Source organism: Anastrepha ludens, chromosome 6 (assembly GCF_028408465.1).
Source record: "Anastrepha ludens isolate Willacy chromosome 6, idAnaLude1.1, whole genome shotgun sequence".
NCBI classification, from domain to species: Eukaryota; Metazoa; Arthropoda; class Insecta; order Diptera; family Tephritidae; genus Anastrepha; species Anastrepha ludens.
Window position 1 is genome coordinate 95,009,010 of NC_071502.1, and position 6,297 is coordinate 95,015,306.

At 42.8% G+C, this 6,297-nt stretch overlaps 2 non-coding genes across 2 annotated transcripts; both read right to left on the reverse strand.

Annotated features, from left to right (window-relative positions):
• Positions 1-2,428: 2,428 nt before the first annotated feature.
• Trnal-aag (transfer RNA leucine (anticodon AAG)) lies at positions 2,429-2,510 on the reverse strand. Its single transcript has one exon. It is a non-coding gene; the product is annotated as a tRNA-Leu (tRNA).
• A 3,491-nt stretch (positions 2,511-6,001) lies between these two features.
• Trnal-aag (transfer RNA leucine (anticodon AAG)) lies at positions 6,002-6,083 on the reverse strand. Its single transcript has one exon. It is a non-coding gene; the product is annotated as a tRNA-Leu (tRNA).
• Positions 6,084-6,297: the final 214 nt, after the last annotated feature.

The window sequence follows — 6,297 nt, forward strand, 5'->3', positions numbered from 1 at the left end:
AACTCGAGAAAGTGCAAGAGACTACTGTACTTCCTTCTAATATACTTCCACAAGCGGTCGTGAGATTCTACATACTTAACATACTTGCCGTGTAACCAGATTGAAAGTCACTCTGCCTTGGAAGTATTTTAGATTCGGAAGCTGTCACTGTAGCGAATGTGTTTAGGCGTGGCTACTTTTCACCGATTGCCATAAGGATATTTGTGAAGAATTTTTCTTTTTTTAAACAAAGCCAGAGACGTCGGGCTCCCACATGAGCTGATCATCCATGCGATCAAAAGAAAAGTATGCGTGATGCAGTATTTGGAGACAGATGGCTAGAAGTTGAAGGGGAAGGTGGCTGGAGGAATATTTTGCGAAGAGCTCCGCATCAAATTCAAAGGGCCCCATAAGGAGCTGCCTGAGATCCCATCGGCCGCCTCCCAGATGGTGGATAGTGAAGCCCTGGAATCAAACGGGTAGCCTTCCCAGATGGATGAGGTTCCAACACTCGTGTGATGACTCAAGGTTGGCATAAAATCAGTGTGCCATCCGTGAACCAAACTGGCTAGGGAGGAGTGCCGAACTAAAACCATTATAGGATAAAGGACAATAAAAGGATGATTACTCCAGGGGGAACTCGCACAAGTGGCAATCCACTCGCTTCGGCGGCAGGAGCATGGAGTCTGGAGGCCCCAACCACCTTAGCTACTTGGCACCACAAGATCTACTCAGATTTCTTCGCAGGTCGGGTACCTGTAGATTTAGAGAAAATTAAAAACGGAACCCATTAGTCTGGGAATGCCTAACTTCTCTATCGATCACATCCGATATTCCACTTATTAGGGTTCCTAGACACAGTAACTTTGCGGAAAACTACTGGATGGATGAGTTAGCCCGGTCCCCTGCCGAGCGTGCTTTTCCCACGAAATGGAAAGAATGAGATTCTCTTGAAAACCTCTGGTCTGCCTCTGAAAAGAAGAGCTTTCCGTCAACTCAGTGAGCGCTGATTTAGTACCCAAATGTGAAATATAGATCGAAGGCGATCGAGAGAACTTTTAAAGTTAACAAAGCCATAACTCTCGGGTTTTGTGGATGTACTTTTCGGACATTGTTCGTTAGGTGTACACGCGGTGAGACTTGGTATTGCTTAGAGTACTTTCTGCAGCAGCTGTCTGCACGAAGATGTGGAATCATCTCTGCATCTTTTCCTCCTGTCTACTTGGGCTGAGATTCACACATCTGGGCTCTCGTTGGGCTGAGATTCAGACATCTCTGCTCTCTCTTCTTTGCTACACTTGCGGATATAGCTCGTTTAGTTATCACTCACAACCGTAAGTAGTCATCATTCAATCTTCTCCATAACCCTCAAAGAACGCTTCGAGCTCGCAAAAGTCCTCGGCGTCGTCCCCACACCAGATAACCTTGTAACGCAAATGCTGAACTCGAAAGAGAAATGGGAAGCGGTAAAACAGCTTGCAGCAAGGAAGCAAAGCGAATGCAGCCGATATATCATAGAATACCCAACAGATACCTAGATGCGTCGCCCAAAGAAGCCATTTTGAAACACAACTTCTGTGGGGGTGACTGTATTCACGAACAGACGACAAGTCGATATCGAGTAACGATATTGCAATTTTCCGATGTCCCATTGGTGACAGACCAATGGATGCTATCGATAGCGTATAACCCCAATACGCAATTAAGAGAGGAACCTGGCTCTACCTTGATGAAATCGCTTTTGACAGTCCCAGGGTGGAATCAGTCGAGAGGGGAAGAATGTTACAGGGTTAAAAAAACAAAAAAAAAACAAATATAACCCTCAAACATTATCCTCCCAACAATGGTATCGCCAGGGACGAAACTTGCGCGTTTGTTCAAGTGGGCCCTCATAAGGCCAACCATATAAACTAACCGAACTAGAAGTGGCGACGAAAAACAGGTCCATTAAACGTGGAGGCGATGCAGCCATGTATCAGCATCGATGGCAAGGACTCAAGTACATATATGATTCCAAGTTTAAACTTTATACTCGGTAGAGCCTGAAACTTAATGTAAACGTGCCCAGAAATCATTATCGGATACAATTGATTTCGTTTGAGATAAAGAAAGGAGAGAGAGTTAGAAATAGGAGTGAAAAATGATAATTCTTGGCCACTTATTGCAATCCGTTCATAATCTGCTTACAACCTCTGAAATGAGAAGTTATTCCACCGCCCTCTTCACTGGAATCCTAATTATTGCAACGGATTACCCATTGTCTGGGGTAATGGCCCTTCAGTGCTTTTGAGCAGGCATCGAAAAGTGCCTCAATCCCTGGATAGCCTCTAGATTTTCAAGATATTTAAACATTTTGAGGAAAATTCATTGCAATCTTTAACAGCTTTGTATAAACCCTTCCACCACACAATTTCATTACAGTTGAATAAAAATCGGCAAAAAACTTTCCTGGCAGCGGTGGGATTCGAACCCACGCCTCCGAGGAGACTGGTGCCTTAAACCAGCGCCTTAGACCGCTCGGCCACGCTACCCTTATGGCGAGCGTTCGAATGGGAAGCCGTATGCCACTAACATTTGACGGATTCTTAACTATTTCGAAGGCTGATTCTTGGTCTGACCGAACAGCGAATGGAATAATTTTTTAAATTTAGATGTGGAAAATTAGCCAATTGATAGGCAGCTTCAAGTGAAGTTTGATTTACATTCATAAAAATTAATATAAAATATTTTTTGAAACTATTAAATAATTTTAGAAGAATAGCGAAACTCCATTCGATTAAAGATTCTCGAATTAAGAATTTAGTAAATCAAACAAATGGAAAATAAATATTAAAAATGCGATTGGACGCAATTCGGACGTAAAGAATTCATATAATTTTATTTACCAAAAAAAGGGACTGTAGGCAGTTAGAGTTTCAAAATAGTAAAGAATTATTTTTCCTTAAAAATTTACAGCCTTGAAATCCAACTTAGAATTTTTCTTACCAAGTTTTGGGTTAAGGCGGCAACTGAGAAGCCTGATCCTCTGGCGCCAAGCAAAAATCAACCTTCTTTATAAGTATTTCATCATACCCTCCCTATTACATGGCGCTGGGGCTTGGGTGATGGGACTATCCCTTGAAGAGATTCTCTAAGTGTTTGAGAAACTTAAAAAATTTAACTGCAGCGGTTTTCGCAGACGACAAGGAAATCAATTTTATGAAACCTTTGAAATATTTGAGCTACTTAAGATCCAACGACGCCTAAGTAACGTCGAGCGAATGAATAAAAATGAATTGTAAAAGTCTCCGATATCTACTGATAGTGGCGGAGGTTAGGTTAGGTTAGGCAGTGATGGTTGCCCAGAGAGTGGGCCCACTTGGACGAAAAAGTGTGTTCATCCTTTGTGATACCATTGCAAGAAGGGGAAAAGAGGTGAAGGAAACGGACGATAGGACGAAAGGAAAAGGGGTGGGGAGGGTTGAGTGTTTGTGGACTATGAAAAGTGTGGGGTCTGCGGTTGTGTTAACCTCTTTATGCTGCTGATGAAGTTCATCAGATTTTTGTTATCAAGACCCGCTATATCAGCAGGCGCAGAAAAGAAGTGAGAACCAAGATGCTTGAATCTTAGTCCCGCGAGAGCTGGACAGCTGAGGAGTTGGTGCCAAGATGATTCCACCTCATTCTCCATACAGCTGACGCAAAAAGGACTCGAAGTGATTCTGAGTCTCACGGCAAGTGTACCCCGCGGGCAGTGCCCCGTGAGGATGCCCACGAAATTTGAGAGATGAGATTTTGTCATCCTCAGAATATCCCTCGAATGCGACCTATCCAAAAGTGGCCAGAAGGACGTTCGTGTGCTTACCCAGCGCTCGCTGAGTTGGTGCAAAGCCCATCCTTCCAGGAGTAGAGCGTAGGTTGTCAAGGGGATCCCGATCCTCTCCTTTCGCGGACACACCGCCTCACAGGTCCCTTCTCTGGCCAGCTCGTCGGCTTCGCAGTTTCCAGCAATGTCACTGTGACCAGGTGGTGAAGGAAAGAGGTGTGGAAAAAGTTTAGGCCCCTTTAATGGGTCTAATTGACCTCAACTAGCATTATAAAGTAAAGAAAAAATAGAAAGGCTAGTATGGTAAGATTCTTTCCCTGTTATCCACAATTATTAGACAGAGAACTGATTTTATTCGATCCAAATTAGAATGCCACAGATGCTTTAACGCTCGACGTCCTTAGAGAACTGACTGTGGCAGTGAATTGAATATGTCTGTCTGAATACGTCTGCCACTTATACATTGACGGCTGTACGATGGATCGTGAGGTTTTTAGAAGTAAGAATACCCCTCCCTCGCCCGATTTTGCAGGTGCGTTCTAAACAGAAGTCTTTGCTAGCACCGAGGGTTGGTGGCTTTGAAGCGCAGTAATAGAAACGTTTAAAACGAGCCTGTAATTACTTTTATCTTTAATCCTAACAGTTCAGAACTATTTTGAGTAGCATCTGAAACCAACTCCCAGTAAACTGAATTTCTTGGTGATTGAAATCTCTCCATTAACGAGATCCCTGATAAATCAACAACAAAAGCCGTTAATCTGTGATATGAACTTTTCAGAAAAGATTGTGAGTCCATTCAGGATATCGAGCACAGTGAGAGGCTGTCAACATCGAAAGCTAATGAAAACATCAATAAAGTGAAAGAAAAGTGGATCCATAAACACAAAGTAACCAACAGAGAATTGACAGAGGACTTGAACATTGCTTGCGGATCCGTTCAGGACACTGTAGTTAATGATTTGGGTTAGTGCCGTTTTGCTGTAAAGTTGATCATTGGTCCCATGGCAGCTGAATTTCATCCAAAAAAGGAACCGCGTTGATGTCTCCAAAGACGTGTTTTCCAAGGTGAAGTCCCAACATTCATGGAGACGAGACGTGGGTTTATAAGCACGACGCTCAATCCAGACATCCGGCGAGTGAGTGAAGAGCTTCAAATGGACTAAGTTAAATAAAATCACGTCGTTTTCAGTCAAAACAGAAAGTGATGCTCACGATTTTTGTGGATTACAATGGAATTGCACACCACGAATTTTCACGAGAAGGTCCGACAATGAAAAGTGACTATTATTTGAGCGTTATGAGACGTTCACGTGAAGCGATTCGCCAAAAAAGAAGGGATTTGTGGGAAATTCAATCGTGGATTTTGTACCAAGACAACACACCGTCGTGTAGTGCCATCATTATACCTGAATGCTTGACCAAGAACGAAACGAGTACCAACCAACTGTCATCGAATTCACCTGATATGGCTCTCTGTGATTTCTTGCTGTTTGATCGAGTCAAAAAGGCACTACAGGGAACAGGGATCGCGTTTTAACAGTAGAGAGGAAGTAATGGGAAGTCGGAGACGGATCCGATGGCTATACCGAAAATAGAGTTCCAGAAATGTTTCGATAGCTGGACCAAACGCTGACATCATTTTGTTGCAGTTGATAGCGAGTACCTTAAAGGCGATAATATCACTTTTGAGGAACAAAATTTGTATTTTGAATTTTCTGAATATATTCCGGAAACTTTTTGATCAAGGTGGTATTGGTACCCTGCAATACCACAGAGAGGAATATACCTATATGCAGAATGATGCATGCGAAACACCCTTTTATGGTGCACCCATCAACTCGTCTCGATACTTGGCAGCACTGCCATTCACTGAGCAGATAAACAGCTGATAGGCAAAATGGCAAGCTGCCAGACATAAGGCGCCAAAAATAACTTATGAAGACATGACATACATATTTTGCAGGAATTTATATTCAAATAAGAGCGAAAAATAAAAAATATTAATACCTGAGATAATTTCGAATTGAATTCATTAATCCCGCTTAACGCCACCTTGTGTCTAGGTTATCATGTTCGCCACTAACGCGAGGAAAAGCATAAAAAATTCACACAGCTTCAAAATTTCGTTCAACAATCTCAAAACCTCGGAAACCTTTGCAAAGTGTACTGGAAAGAAGTAAAGAAGTCAACCCACAACTTTTTAACAAAAAATCTTCTTGGCAGCGGTGGGATTCGAACCCACGCCTCCGAGGAGACTGGTGCCTTAAACCAGCGCCTTAGACCGCTCGGCCACGCTACCATATTATCAAACACAAGGCGAGTGTGCAAGCGACCAGGCAGCAAAACCAGCAATTGTGGCACCGCCAAGTGACAATGAATGGCGCAGCGGACTCTGTTGCCAAACACACAGATTTATATATGCAGGCATATATATAAATATATGTGTATATATGTATGTATGCCCAGCTCAAGTATTTATATGCTGATAAGCACGCGGTCGTTAAAAGCTATTT